At 41.6% G+C, this 16,335-nt stretch overlaps 2 long non-coding RNA genes across 2 annotated transcripts in view; both read right to left on the bottom strand.

The window, feature by feature from the left end:
- Window positions 1-924, bottom strand: part of LOC123735040 (uncharacterized) — a 7,114-nt gene extending 6,190 nt beyond the window's left edge. The window contains exon 1 of the long non-coding RNA XR_006765225.1: window positions 346-924. This is a non-coding gene — a long non-coding RNA (uncharacterized lncRNA). The remainder of the gene's footprint in view (window positions 1-345) is intronic.
- A 9,701-nt stretch (window positions 925-10,625) lies between these two features.
- Window positions 10,626-11,867, bottom strand: LOC123735042 (uncharacterized). The gene is made up of 3 exons (XR_006765227.1): window positions 11,796-11,867; window positions 10,980-11,096; window positions 10,626-10,678 (listed from the first exon to the last, which is right to left on the bottom strand). It is a non-coding gene; the product is annotated as an uncharacterized lncRNA (long non-coding RNA).
- Window positions 11,868-16,335: the final 4,468 nt, after the last annotated feature.

Below are 16,335 nucleotides of genomic sequence, written 5' to 3'. Positions count from 1 at the left end.
TGTCCTGTGTGTGTGTGTGTGTCCTGTGTGTGTGTGTGTGTGTGTGTCCTGTGTGTGTGTGTGTGTGTGTCCTGTGTGTGTGTGTGTGTGTGTCCTGTGTGTGTCCTGTGTGTGTGTGTGTATGTCCTGTGTGTCCGTGTGTGTATGTCCTGTGTGTCCGTGTGTGTGTTTCACACTTGGACACACACAGGACATACACACACACACAGGACATACACACACGGACACACAGACAGGACACACACACACACACACAGTCACCATATAACTTTGTCCAAGTGGTGGTCAGAAGCCTGAAAAGTCAAACATGTCTGATATGAACATTGACATAAACCCTCTACATACTTGAGTTTCTCCAGTCTGCAGTGTGGATCCTCCAGTCCAGCAGAGAGCAGTCTGACTCCTGAGTCTCCTGGGTGATTGTAGCTCAGGTCCAGCTCTCTCAGGTGTGAGGGGTTTGACCTCAGAGCTGAGACCAGAGAAGCACAGCCTTCCTCTGTGACTAGACAGCCTGACAGCCTGCAAAGAGTCAAATCATATTAAAATCACACTGCTATTCTTTGGTGGTGAAAATAGTGGCAGTATATTTTTTCAACATATTCAGAAATATCAGTGTCCTGAAACCTGACATATCTATTCATAAATGTTTCATTATTATAAATGACACATTTTCCAAGTATTGCTTGTAGATAGAAAGATGCATATTATCAAATATTTGAGTAGACTGACCAGACCAGTTTAAAAGCAGTATCAGTCAAAAGACAGACAGTGAGGTATCAGATTTAGATTGTATTGAGTATACAGTCCACACCATATCTATTTTGACAGTGAAGATAACATTTTAAATGTGGCTCTAAACTCCAACATTTTACATTTCAGATCAAATGTTTCATATGAGGTGACAGTATATAATGTCACCTTTTATTTGAGGTTATTTTAATACATATCTGTTTTAACATTTAGAAAATGAAAAGCACTTTATGTATCTAGTCCCCTATTTAAAGAAGTCATATGTTTTCTGACTAATTCACTCATAGTGTATTAAAGTAGTCAAAAGTTTAGTATTTGGTCCGATATTCCTTGAATGCAGCGACTACATCAAGTCTGTGTCACGCCCTGACCTTAGAGATCCTTTTATGTCTCTATTTTGGTTGGTCAGGGTGTGGGTTGGGGTGGGCATTCTATGTCCCTTTTCTATGTTTGGTATTTCTTTGTTTTGGCGGGTATGGCTCTCAATCAGGGACAGCTGTATATCGTTGTTGCTGATTGGGAGCCATACTTAGGCAGCCTGTTTTCCTTTGGGTTTTGTGGGTAGATGTTATTTTCTGTTTAGTTAATGTTCCTGACAGAACTGTTTAGCTGTTGCACTTTATTTTTTTGTTCATTCAAATAAGTTTCATGATGAGCACTAAACATGCTGCGCCTTGGTCCAATCCTTACGACACCCGTTACAGCCTGTGACTCAAACTCGTTGGTTACAATGCAGTTTGTTTTGGTTGTGTTTTGGGTTATATTTTGCTCATCAATAAAATGGTGGATGATGACTGGAGTAATTTTCTGTCTAAGTGATTTGGTAACATGTTTCTAAACACTACTAAATTAATCCTGATGATATCATGATTAAGAAAAATCATGAATGAATCATGAATAATAATGAGTGTGAAAGTTACAGAGGCTACAACAAAACACGCTAACCTCTCACCATTACCAATAACAGAGGCTACAACAAAACATGCTAACCTCTCACCATTACCAATAACAGAGGATACAACAAAACATGCTAACCTCTCACCATTACCAATAACAGAGGATACAACAAAACATGCTAACCTCTCACCATTACCAATAACAGAGGCTACAACAAAACATGCTAACCTCTCACCATTACCAATGTATTTATTTATAAGCACCTCACATTGTGGTTACTCACTACTTGGTGGATATTCCCTCAGCGAAGTATGGCAGTTCCATGCTGGTTTCCTCACCAAGTCCAAGGCAAGCACAGCTACCCATGCAGACAGTACTCCTTAGCCGTAACCGATATCCCCATGGCAACACGAACTCTTTAAGCTTCCCAAGCAATTATCTCCCGGTGTGACACGATGCTAGGCTAACCTCAATGCTGGCTAATACCTCCACAACGAGACGGTAGATTCAGTCTTTACTAAGTTTTAACTAAATTATAACAACTCTTTTATTAAATAAAACATGTATTTCCCTTAATGTCTTAGTAGCTATGGGTTTTGTTGTAGTTCTGTCGTCTTCTTTTATAATTTTTCTTCACCAACCGTCCTGAGGTAAAACGTCCATCCTTTCATCAACGTCTTTTTCCCTCCCGTTAACCAGGTCAACTCCCATTGGCCACAACTTAACAAGCGACCTTATTGGTCAAAACTTAAACTTCAAAGTAAAACAAACTATTCACTTATACATTAAATAAATATTTCTTCAAAAAGCATAATGCATTAACAACATTACAGTTTAGGAGCAATTCAATCATCTTTTAAATATAATACCAATTAATTATAACAAATAAACTCAATACTTGGTTCAAACAAGGGTATTACACAAACATACAGTCAATAATACAGTAGAAAAATAAGTCTATATACAATGTGAGCAAATTAAGTGAAATAAGGGAGGTAAAGGCAAAAAAGGCCATGGTGGCAAAGTAAATACAATATAGCAAGTAAAACACTGGAATGGTAGATATGCAGTGGAAGAAAGTGCAAAGTAGAAATAATGGGGTGCAAAGGAGCTAAATAAATAAATAAATACAGTAGGGGAAGAAGTAGTTGGGCTAAGTTATAGATGGGCTATGTACAGGTGCAGTAATCTGTGAGCTGCTCTGACAGCTGGTGCTTAAAGCTAGTGAGGGAGATAAGTGTTTCCAGTTTTAGAGATTTTTGTAGTTCGTTCCAGTCATTGGCAGCAGAGAACTGGAAGAAGTGGCGGCCAAAGGAGGTGTTGGCTTTGGGGGTGACCAGAGAGATATACCTGCTGGAGCGCGTGCTACAGGTGGGTGCTGCTATGATGACCAGTGAGCTGAGATAAGGGGGGACTTTACCTAGCAGGGTCTTGTAGATGACCTGGAGCCAGTGGGTTTGGCGACGAGTATGAAGCGAGGGTCAACCAACGAGAGCGTACAGGTCGCAGTGGTGGGTAGTATATGGGGCTTTGGTGACAAAACGAATGGCACTGTGATAGACTGCATCCAATTTATTGAGTAGGGTATTGGAGGCTATTTTGTAAATGACATCGCAGAAGTCGAGGATCGGTAGGATGGTCAGTTTTATAAGGGTATGTTTGGCAGCATGAGTGAAGGATGCTATGTTGCGAAATAGGAAGCCAATTCTAGATTTATTTTTGGATTGGAGATGCTTATAGTGAGTCTGGAAGGAGAGTTTACAGTCTAACCAGACACCTAGGTATTTGTAGTTGTCCACATATTCTAAGTCAGAACCGTCCAGAGTAGTGATGCTGGACAGGCGTGCAGGTGCAGGCAGCGATCGGTTGAAGAGCATGCATTTAGTTTTACTTGTATTTAAGAGCAGTTGGTGGCCACGGAAGGAGAGCTGTATGGCATTGAAGCTCGTCTAGAGGTTAGTTAACACCGTGTCCAAAGAAGGGCCAGAAGTATACAGAATAACACCAATAACAGAGGGGGTCTGATCTTTGTGCCTCTGTAAATTTCTCATTATTCACGATTCATTCATGATTATTCATAATCATGGTAGCATCCACATGAATGTAGAAGTGTTCAGAAACATCTTCTATTCTTACTGACAATACAAGTAAAGTGACTCCAAAATGACAGGACATTATTCACCAATCAGTTTCTATTTGGAAAAACATCATCCAAAACACAACCAAAACAAACTGAAAATGAATTCAACAAGTTTGTAGAATCACAAGCTTGATGTAATCACTGCAGGCATGGAACATGGGACTAAATACTAAACTTATGACTACTTTAATACAATATAAGTGAATTTGTCCAAATAATTAAGACTTCTTCAAATGGGAGAACTACGTACAGAAAGTGCTTTAATTTCTAAATGGTAAAACAGATATGTATGAAAATACCCTCAAATAAAAGGTGACATTCTGTACTGTCACCTAATATGAAACATCTCAAATCCAAAAGGCTGGAGCATAGCACCACATTTAAAACTGTAAGCTTCACTGTCCAAACACATATGGTGTGGACTATGTGTGTCTGGTAAACACATGTGGATCTGGTGAACAGTTATCACTTGTTGACCAACTACAGGAATACTGACCTCAGAGTCTCCAGTTTACAGTGGGGATTCCCCAGTCCAGCAGAGAGCAGCTTCACTCCTGAATCCTTCAGGTCATTGTTACTCAGGTCCAGCTCTCTCAGGTGTGAGGGGTTTGACCTCAGAGCTGAGACCAGAGAAGCACAGCCTTCCTCTGTGACTAGACAGCCTGACAGCCTGCAAAGAGTCAAATCAAATTAAAATCACACTGCTATGCTTTGGTGGTGAAAATAGTGGCAGTATAATTTTTCAACATTTTTCAGATATCAGTGTCCTGAAACCTGCCATATCTATTCGTAAATGAATGTATCATCATTAAAAATGACAAATGATCAAAGTATTGCCTGCAGATAGAAACATGTATAGTACAAATATTTGAGTAGACTGCCCAGACCAGTTTAAAATCAATATCAGTCAAAAGACAGACAGTGAGGTATCAGATTTAGATTGTATTGAGTATACAGTCCACACATATCTATTTTGACAGTGAAGATAACATTTTAAATGTGGCTCTGTACTCCAACATTTTGGATTTCAGATCAAATGTTTCATATGAGGTGACAGTATATAATGTCACCTTTTATTTGAGGGTATTTTAATACATACAGTTGAAGTCAGAAGTTTACATACACCTTAGCCAAATACATTTAAACTCCATTTTTACAATTCCTGACATTTAATCCTAGTAAAAGTCCCCTGTCTTAAGTCAGTTAGGATCACCACTTTATTTTAAGAATGTGAAATGTTAGAATAATAGTAGAGAGAATGATTAATTTCCGCTTTTATTTCTTTCATCACATTCCCAGTGGGTCAGAAGTTTACATACACTCAATTAGTATTTGGTAGCATTGCCTTTAAATGGTTTAACTTGGGTTAAACGTTTCGGGTAGCCTTCTACAAGCTTCCCACAATAAGTTGGGTGAATTTTGGCCCATTCCTCCTGAAAGAGCTGGTGTAACTGAGTCAGGTTTGTAGGCCTCTTGCTCGCACACGCTTTTTCAGTTCTGCCCACAAATTTTCTATAGGATTGAGGTCAAGGTTTTGTGATGGCCACTCCAATACCTTGACTTTGTTGTCCTTAATCCATTTTGCCACAACTTTGGAAGTATGCTTGGGGTCATTGTCCATTTGGAAGACCCATTTGTGACCAAGCTTTAACTTCCTGACTGATGTCTCGAGATGTTGCTTCAATATATCCACAATTTTCCTGCCTCATGATGCCATCTATTTTGTGAAGTGCGCCAGTCCCTCCTGCAGCAAAGCACCCCCACAACATGATGCTGCCACCGCCGTGCTTCACAGTTGGGATGGTATGATGGCTGTGTGGTCCCATGGTGTTTAGACTTGCGTACTATTGATTTAACGTGTTACCTTCAGGCGTTTGGAAATTGCTCCCAAGGATGAAGCAGACTTGTGGAGGTCTACAATTTTTTTCTGAGATTTTGGCTGATTCCTTTTCATTTTCCCATGATGTCAAGCAAAGAGGCACTGAGTTTGAAGGTAGGCCTTGAAATACATCCAAATTATGTCAATTAGTCTATCAGATGCTTCTAAAGCCATGACATAATTTTCTGGAATTTTCCAAGCTGTTTAAAGGCACAGTCAACTTAGTGTATGTAAACTTCTGACCCACTGGAATTGTGATACAGTGAATTATAAGTGAAATAATCTGTCTGTAATCAATTGTTTCAAAAATTACTTGTGTCATGCACAAAGTAGATGTCCTAAACGACTTGCCAAAACTATATAGTTTGTTAACAAGAAATTTGTGGAGAGGTTCAAAAACACGTTTTAATAACTCCAACCTAAGTGTATGTACACTTCCGACTTCAACTGTATGTGATTGACGATTAAAAATTAAATTCTGATGATGCCATGATTAAGAAAAATCATGAATAAATCATGAATCAGAATGAGTGAGAAAGTTACAGAGGCCACAACAGAACATGCTAACCTCTCACCATTACCAATAACAGAGGCTACAACAAAACATGCTAACCTCTCACCATTACCAATACCAGAGGCTACAACAAAACATGCTAACCTCTCACCATTACCAATAACAGAGGATACAACAAAACATGCTAACCTCTCACCATTACCAATAACAGAGGATACAACAAAACATGCTAACCTCTCACCATTACCAATAACAGAGTCTACAACAAAACAGCTAACCTCTCACCATTACCAATAACAGAGGCTACAACAAAACATGCTAACCTCTCACTATTACCAATAACAGAGGCTACAACAAAACATGCTAACCTCTCACCATTACCAATAACAGAGGATACAACAAAACATGCTAACCTCTCACCATTACCAATAACAGAGGCTACAACAAAACATGCTAACCTCTCACCATTACCAATAACAGAGGCTACAACAAAACATGCTAACCTCTCACCATTACCAATAACAGAGGCTACAACAAAACATGCTAACCTCTCACCATTACCAATAACAGAGGATACAACAAAACATGCTAACCTCTCACAATTACCAATAACAGAGGGGGTTTGATCTTTGTTAGTAGAATCACAAGCTTGATGTAATCACTGCAGGTGTCAGGAATCCCGCTTCCTGAGTCTGTTTCTGCCTGAGCTGACTGTTTTCTGTTTGGAGTCTAAGGGTGCGTTCAGAAACCTATCTGGTTGCTAGGCAACGAAGTTAGGCGGGAGATCTAGTGATATTATTACCCTGTCTGGTTGCCAGGCGACGAAGTTAGGCGGGAGATCTAGTGATTACCCTACACCCCCATCTCATCAACCTTCTGCACACCTGGTCCTGATCATCACCTCTTCATAAGCCCTGAGCTGACATCCATTCCCTGCTGGATCGTTAGCAACGAACAGCCTCATGTTTCCTGAGCTAGTCTTGTTGTTTTGTTCTTGTTACTGGTTACTCCCCCCCGTTTACTCTGTCTACAGTCATCCTCCCGGAACATTCAACTCCCTTGCCTGGCCGTCGGTGGATACAGTGACGTCATTGAATCCTCCCATCTACTCTCATCAACTCACCTCCGCTTCGTCTCCTGGATCACTCAAATTACACATCAAGACTACCAATAAATACTCACCTTCATTTTACTCACCTTGTCCTGGTCTGCTTCTGGGTTCTGTCTTAGAGAAACGTGACAGCAGGCATGGAATATGGGACAACATGCTAAACTTATGACTACTTTAATACACTATAAGTAATATGTCCGAATAATTACGACTTTTTCAAATGGGAGAACTACATGCATAAAGTACTTTCATATCTGATAATACTGACCTCAGAGTCTCCAGTTTACAGTGGGGATTCCCCAGTACAGCAGAGAGCAGCTTCACTCCTGAATCCTTCAGGTCATTGTTACTCAGGTCCAGCTCTCTCAGGTGTGAGGGGTTTGACCTCAGAGCTGAGACCAGAGAATCACAGCCTTCCTCTGTGACTCCACAGCCTGACAGCCTGCAAAGAGTCTAATCATATTAAAACCACACTGCTATTCTTTGGAGACAAAGAGATCATGACTTCAAACACATTGTTAATTTAGTGTAGAAGGACAATGGCAGATGCATTTGGTTAATTCTCCCAAACAACATATAGATTCTTCTTCTGTCTCCTAGAATTGTATGGTCATATTGTTATACTATACTAATGTGAAAATCAATGCATTTATTCAATGTTTTCAATATAATATTATACACATATTATAATGCATATTTTTCTTTAACCTGAATATTTCTTCCTGATGAATACTTCTTATATGTCATTTTATGTACTCACAGAGCAGCTCTGGAGGCTTTGACCACTGGCAGCAGCCTCAGAAGACCTTCCTCTGATCTGGAGTATTTCTTCAGGTCAAACACATCCAGCTCCTTTTCTGAAGTCAGCAACACAAAGACCAAAGCTGACCACTGTGCAGGTGACAGGTTGGGTTTTGAGACACTTCCTGAGCTCAGGTAGCTTTGGATCTCCTCCACTAGAGAATGGTCATTCAGTTCATTCAGACAGTGGAACAGATTGATGCTCCTCTCTGGAGAGAGATTCTCCCTGATCTCCTCCTTGATGTACTTGACTGTTTTTTCATGGGTCTTTGAGCTACTTCTTGTCTTTGTCAGTAGACCTCGTAAGTGCTTCTGATTGGACTTCAGTGAGAGTCCCAGAAGGAAGCGGAGGAACAGGTCCAGGTTTCCCGTCTCACTGTGTAAGGCTTTATCCACAGCACTTTTGTAGAAAGAAACTTCAGACTTGTCTCTGAACAGCGCAGAAAGGTTCCTGGACGTTGATTGCGGTTCGGCCATTAGATTCTCATTGTTGTTGATGAATGAGAGGAACACATATACAGCAGCCAGAAACTCCTGAATGCTCAGATGAACGAAGCAGTACACCTTGTCCTGGTACAGCGAAAATTCCTCTTTAAAGAGCTGTGTGCACAATCCTGAGTACACCGAGGCTTCATTGACATCAATGCCAGCCTCTTTCAGGTCTTCTTCATAGAAAATCAGATTGCCATTCACAAGCTGTTGAAAAGCCAGTTTTCCCAGTGACAGAATGCTCTCTTTATTCCAGTGTGGACCTGTCTCTTCTTTCCCAAGATACTTTTCATTCTTCTGTTTGGTATGAAACACCACAAGGTGTGTGTACATCTCAGTCAGAGTCTTGGGCATCTCTTCTCTCTTAAGTTTCAGCAGGTTTTCAAGGACTGTTGCAGAAATCCAACAGAAGACTGGAATGTGGCACATGATGTGGAGGCTCCTTGATGTCTTTATGTGTGAGATGATTCTGTTGGCCAGGTCCTCATCGCTGAATCTCTTCCTGAAGTACTCCTCCTTCTGTGGGTCATTGAACCCTCGTACCTCTGTCACCTGGTCAACACACTCTGAAGGGATCCTATTGGCTGCTGCAGGTCGGGTAGTTATCCAGAGGAGAGCAGAGGGAAGCAGATTTCCCTTGATGAGATTTGTCAGCAGAACATCCACTGAGGTTGACTCTGTGACGTCACAACAGATCTCGTTCTTCTGGAAGTCTAGGGGCAGTCGGCACTCATCCAGACCATCAAAGATGAACAGAACTTTGTACTTGTTGTAGTTGGAGATTCTTGATTGTTTGGTTTCCATTGAGAAGTGATTAAGAAGTTCAATGAAAGTGTGTTTGTCCTCTTTCATCAAATTCAGCTCCCGAAAAGGGAATGAAAACACAAATTGAACATCCTGATTTGCTTTTCCTTCAGCCCAGTCCAGAATGAACTTCTGCACAGAGACTGTTTTTCCAATGCCAGCAACTCCCTTTGTCAGCACAGTTCTGATACGTTTGTCTTGTCCAGTTAAGGGTTTGAAGATGTCGTTACATTTGATTGCAGTCTCTGGTCTTGCTTGTTTCCTGGTTGTTGTCTCAATCTGTCTCAGCTCATGTTCATTATTGACCTGTCCTGTTCCACCCTCTGTGATGTAGAGCTCTGTGTAGATCTTATTGAGAAGTGTTGGGTTTCCTTGTTTAGCGATTCCCTCAAATACACATTGAAACTTCTTCTTTAGATTAGATTTGAGTTCACGTTGGCAAATCACAGCAAGCTCATCTGAATCTAGAAATAACACAGAGGATATTAATATTACATCTGTTTTAATGTCTACAGTATTGAAGGACTGTTAAAGTTTTTAAATAATAATTTATTCTCTTAACTGACTGTATAAATGTGTAAATGTTTTCTTAATGCATTCCAGACTGGTGTGACTGATTATATTATTATTGGTGTTATTGATGGTATTATTAATGTTGTCTCACTGTCTCTGTCTCTCTCTCTCTAAATTAATCAACACAACACATCCCTTCTGCTACTTGATGAGGCCACTAGGTGTTGTGTTAAGGCTGATACAATATCATTGAGTTACACAGCTACTTTAGCTGTACTTTAGCCACAGCTTTTAAATGTTATAAAACATCATTCAACATGAGGCAGACAGATCTTACATTTCTCCAGTGTGTCAGCAAGCTCCTTCTGGTTCATTTTCCTCAGGACGTGCAGTGTGATCTTCAGAGCTCCCTCTCTGGCACTGCTCTCCTGCTTCTCATCTTCAGCATCCACCACTTCCTCATCCTGCTTCTGACTCTCAAAGCATTCTGGGAGTTCTGGACTAAGAATCCTCTTGAACATCTTCAGCTCGTTCTTCACAAATGTCATAATTTTCTCTTCAAGCAACTAAAATAAATCAAGTAAATAAGTTAAGCAAGAGAAGAAATGCTTTCTCATTAACACATTAATGAATAATTGACAGATCAACTTTACTTGAGGTAAACAAAAACAAAAGTACATAACAGGATCACATACACTGAATATAGAGTCCAGGTCTGTTTGATGACTCTGGGAAGACTGACCACTGAGAATCTCTGACTCTGATCTCTCATGTTGGTTTCTGTGGACAGAACATGAGATTACATCTCCTCATCCAGGGAGTACACACACACACACACACACACACACACACACACACACACACACACACACACACACACACACACACACACACACACACACACACACACACACAAAGGGAATGTTGTGTTTGTTTAACATTATTTTAGGACTATGAAAATGGACAGTATTAGCCTATGGATTATGAAAACAACCAAAAGAAAATGTGAAAATGGGAGAGGAGAAATGACTAGAGACAGTGTTGTTTAACTCACTGACCATGACCCATGAGTTCTTCTTACCTTTGTTCAGTAGAAAAGTCTCCCTTTCTAAAGGATATAGGAAGATTCATAGACAGGTCACTCTTCATGGACACACAGCTGGGTATAGGGGAGGCTGGTCTCTCCTGCTTGATTGGACTTCAACACAACAGAGACAAACATTACATCTCTCATCTACTCTGATCTCAGATGGGAAACATAAGAAGAGTTCCAAAACGCAACATATCACTTTACAGAAATGAGCTTTTATTGTTTAATGAAATTATGTATTAATTATTACATCTCTCACAGACAAGGATTTGTTTAAAATCTATCACTTGATGGTTTCATTTCAGAGAGACAAAAATCATGTTTTTTCTTGCAAAATGCTATATACCTCACTCTCAAATGTGACCGACCGGCTCAATTTGGTAATTAACTAAATAACTACATATATAGTGATTTTGGTTTATGTCAGTTTAATTGTTTGTTATGGTATAAGTTGTTATTTTATGATTGTAAGTGATACAATTAACTAGTAATTCTCAGTAATTACTACTTTAGTAAGGAATAACACATTTTTTCAGTACTACTGCAGTTGCTAAATAATTCCAATAGATGGGAACATAAGACCACAATGACATTTCAGAATATTAGTTTAGTTTTCTCCCTGGATACACCACCACTCCCCGCGCTTCCTGCAGAACCCCTGCAGTACCTCTGCAGACCCCGGATTGAGAACCCCTGATTTAGCAGATGCTCTTATCCAGAGAGATTTACAGTAAGTGCATTCACCTTAAGATAGCTATTTATTTAGGAAATAAACTTAATGAATTATTCATAAAATTGTTATCTCACCTCTTAGCTTTGGTGTCATGTCCCCCAGAGAGATGCATTTTGGAGGCAGGGGCCCCCTCCTCTCTCTCCCCAGAGAGACTCATTTTAGAGCACTGACCCCTGTAAACAGAGATCCAGCATGTTGGTTGTGGTTAACACAGTGACAACTAAACAGAGATCCAGCATGTTGGTTGTGGTTAACACAGTGACAACTAAACAGAGATCCAGCATGTTGGTTGTGGTTAACACAGTAACAACTAAACAGAGATCCAGCATGTTGGTTGTGGTTTACACAGTGACAACTAAACAGAGATCCAGCATGTTGGTTGTGGTTAACACAGTGACAACTAAACAGAGATCCAGCATGTTGGTTGTGGTTAACACAGTAACAACTAAACAGAGATCCAGCATGTTGGTTGTGGTTTACACAGTGACAACTAAACAGAGATCCAGCATGTTGGTTGTGGTTAACACAGTGACAACTAAACAGAGATCCAGCATGTTGGTTGTGGTTAACACAGTAACAACTAAAGAGAGATCCAGCATGTTGGTTGTGGTTAACACAGAGACAACTAAACAGAGATCCAGCATGTTGGTTGTGGTTAACACAGTGACAACTAAACAGAGATCCAGCATGTTGGTTGTGCTTAACACAGTGACAACTAAACAGAGATCCAGCATGTTGGTTGTGGTTAACACAGTGACAACTAAACAGAGATCCAGCATGTTGGTTGTGGTTAACTCAGTGACAACTAAACAGAGATCCAGCATGTTGGTTGTGGTTAACACAGTGACAACTAAACAGAGATCCAGCATGTTGGTTGTGGTTAACACAGTGAGAACTAAACAGAGATCCAGCATGTTGGTTGTGGTCAACACTGTGAAAACTAAACAGAGATCCAGCATGTTGGTTGTGGTTAACACAGTGACAACTAATAATTGTATTCATTATCTCTTAGAAATAAAACAGTTTACTAACAGACACATCCAAACAGTCAGGTGATTTAATGTAATTACTTTTTCTAGCCCAATGACTACTCAAAACCCTCCCACAAGGCCTGAAAACTAACTAATAGCCCCTGATAGGCCTACATCTTATTCTGGGGCGGCAGGTAGCCTTGTGGTTAGAGCGTTGGGGCGGCAGGTAGCCTAGTGGTTAGAGCGATAGGTAGCCTAGTGGTGAGAGCGTTAGGTAGCCTAGTGGTTAGAGCGTTAGGTAACCTAGTGGTTAGAGCGTTAGGTAGCCTAGTGGTTAGAGCGTTAGGTAGCCTAGTGGTTAGAGCGTTGGGGCGGTAGGTAGCCTAGTGGTTAGAGCGTTAGGGAGCCTAGTGGTTAGAGTGTAGGGGCGGCAGGTAGTCTAGTGGTTAGAGGGTTGGGGTGGCAGGTAGCCTAGTGGTTAGAGGGGGGGCGGCAGGTAGCCTAGTGGTTAGAGCGTTGAGGCGGCAGGTAGCCTAGTGGTTAGAGCGTTGGAGCGGCAGGTAGCCTAGTGGTTAGAGCGTTGGGGCGGCAGGTAGCCTAGTGGTTAGAGCGTTGGGGCGTCAGTTTGCCTAGTGGTTAGAGTGGAGGGGCGGCAGGTAGCCTAGTGGTTAGAACGTTGGAGCGGCAGGTAGCCTAGTGGTTAGAGCGTTGGAGCGGCAGGTAGCCTAGTGGTTAGAGCGTTGGAGCGGCAGGTAGCCTAGTGGTTAGATCGTTGGAGCGGCAGGTAGCCTAGTGGTTAGAGGGGGGACGGCAGGTAGCCTAGTGGTTAGAGCGTTGGGGTGGCAGGTAGCCTAGTGGTTAGAGCGTTGGGGCGGCAGGTAGCCTAGTGGTTAGAGCGTTGGGGCGGCAGGTAGCCTAGTGGTTAGAGCGTTGGGGTGGCAGGTAGCCTAGTGGTTAGAGTGTTGGGGTGGCAGGTAGCCTAGTGGTTAGAGCGTTGGGGCGGCAGGTAGCCTAGTGGCTAGAGCGTTGGAGCGGCAGGTAGCCTAGTGGTTAGAGCGTTGGAGCGGCAGGTTGCCTAGTGGTTAGAGCGTTGGGGAGGCAGGTAGCCTAGTGGTTAGAGCGTTGGGGCGGCAGGTAGCCTAGTGGTTAGAGCGTTGGAGCGGCAGGTAGCCTAGTGGTTAGAGCGTTGGAGCGGCAGGTAGCCTAGTGGTTAGAGCGTTGGGGCGGCAGGTAGCATAGTGGTTAGAGCGTTGGAGCGGCAGGTTGCCTAGTGGTTAGAGCGTTGGGGTGGCAGGTAGCCTAGTGGTTAGAGCGTTGGGGCGGCAGGTAGTCTAGTGGTTAGAGCGTTGGAGCGGCAGGTAGCCTAGTGGTTAGAGCGTTGGAGCGGGAGGTAGCCTAGTGGTTAGAGCGTTGGGGCGGCAGGTAGCCGGGACGCACGCGCGCACACGCACGCACACAGGGAGGAAATGTTGTGTTTGTTTACTGTTTTAGGACTGTGAAAATGGACATAAGGAAAAGCCTATGGATTATGAAAACAACAACAATAAATGGGAAAAGGGGAGAGGAGAAATGACTAGAGACAGTGTTGTTTAACTCACTGACCAATGAGTTCTTCTTACCTTTGTTCAGTAGAAAAGTCTCCCTCTCTAAACTCTATAGGTAGACCCATAGACTTGTCACTCTTCATGGACACACAGCAGGGAACAGGGGAGGCTGGTCTCTCCTGCTTGTTTGGGCTTCAACAGAACAGAGACAAACATAACATCTCTCATCTACTCTGAGCTCAGATGGGGAAACATAAGAGTTTCATTACAAAACGCTATAAATCACTTTTCAGAAATGTTGGTAAATTATCTCATTGTTTAAAGAAATGATTAAACCACTACAAGGCTTTATATAGACTTTTAAAGTGGGTAATTTCCACAACAAATGCACATTTGCTGTTATTTTCCCAACGTGAGAAACTGGGTCAAATTAACATGGCATCTGCAAGTGAATTCATCTTTAGATATCTAGGTGGGACAACCACATATCACAGTTAAATATACTGGATACCAACATTCCACTCCTGATAAACAATGGATATATAGATATCTAGGTGGATATATAGATATCTAGGTGGATATATAGATATCTAGGTGGATATGTCGATGTCTAGGTGGATATATAGATGTCTATGTGGATATATAGATATCTAGGTGTATATATAGATATCTAGGTGGATATATAGATATCTAGGTGGATATATAGATATCTAGGTGGATATATATAAATCTAGGTGGATATATAGATATCTAGGTGGATATATAGATATCTAGGTGGATATATAGATATCTAGGTGGATATATAGATATCTAGTTGGATATATAGATATCTAGGTGGATATATAGATATCTAGGTGGATATATAGATATCTAGGTAGATATATAGATATCTAGGTGGATATATAGATATCTAGGTGGATATATAGATATCTAGGTGGATATATAGATATCTAGGTGGATATATAGATGTATAGGTGGATATATAGATGTCTAGGTGGATATATAGATATCTAGGTGTATATATAGATATCTAGGTGGATATAGCGTTTTGCAAAGAAACACAGTTTCATACACATCTAAAATCTAGAACAGTTATATAGAATGTACCCATAAGCAATCATTTCTGAATAAAAAGCATTTTAGAATATACATTCTTAAACAATATTGTCAGCTCACCTCTTAGTTTTGGTGTCATGTCCCCCAGAGATGCTCATTTTAGAGGCAGGACCCCCCTCCTCTCTCTCCCCAGAGAGTCTAATTTTAGAGGCAGGGCCCCCCTCCTCTCTCTCCCCAGGGAGACAAATTTTAGAGGCAGGACCCCCCTCCTCTCTCTCCCCAGAGAGACTCATTTTAGAGCACTGAGCCCTAAACAGAGATACATGTTGGTTGTGGTTAACAAAGTAACAACTAAACAGAGATCCAACATGTTGGTTGTGGTTAACACAGTGACAACTAAACAGAGATCCAGCATGTTGGTTGTGGTTAACACAGTAACAACTAAACAGAGATCCAACATGTTGGTTGTGTTTAACACAGTGACAACTAAACAGAGATCCAGCATGTTGGTTGTGGTTCACACAGTGACAACTAATAATTTTATTCATTATCTCTTAGAAATAAAACAGTTTACTAACAGACACATCCAAACAGTCAGGTGATTTAATGTAATTTCTTTTTCTAGCCCAATGACTACTCAAAACCCTCCCACAAGGCCTGAAAACTAACTAATAGCCCCTGATAGGCCTACATCTTATTCTGGGGCGGCAGGTAGCCTAGTGGTTAGAGCGTTGGGGCGGCAGGTAGCCTAGTGGTTAGAGCGTTGGGGCGGCAAGTAGCCTAGTGGTTAGAGCGTTGGGGCGGCAGGTAGCCTAGTGGTTAGAGCGTTAGGTAGCCTAGTGGTTAGAGCATTGGGGCAGCAGGTAGCCTGGTGGTTAGAGCGTTGAGGCGGCAGGTAGCCTAGTGGTTAGAGCGTTGGGGCGGCAAGTAGCCTAGTGGTTAGAGCGTTGGGGCGGCAGGTAGCCTAGTGGTTAGAGCGTTAGGTAGCCTAGTGGTTAAAGCGTTAGGTAGCCTAGTGGTTAGAGCGTTAGGTAGCCTAGTGG

The sequence above is a fragment of the Salmo salar genome, unplaced genomic scaffold, assembly GCF_905237065.1.
Source record: "Salmo salar unplaced genomic scaffold, Ssal_v3.1, whole genome shotgun sequence".
Lineage (NCBI taxonomy): Eukaryota > Metazoa > Chordata > Actinopteri > Salmoniformes > Salmonidae > Salmo > Salmo salar.
This window is presented reverse-complemented; position numbering and strand designations above follow the sequence as displayed.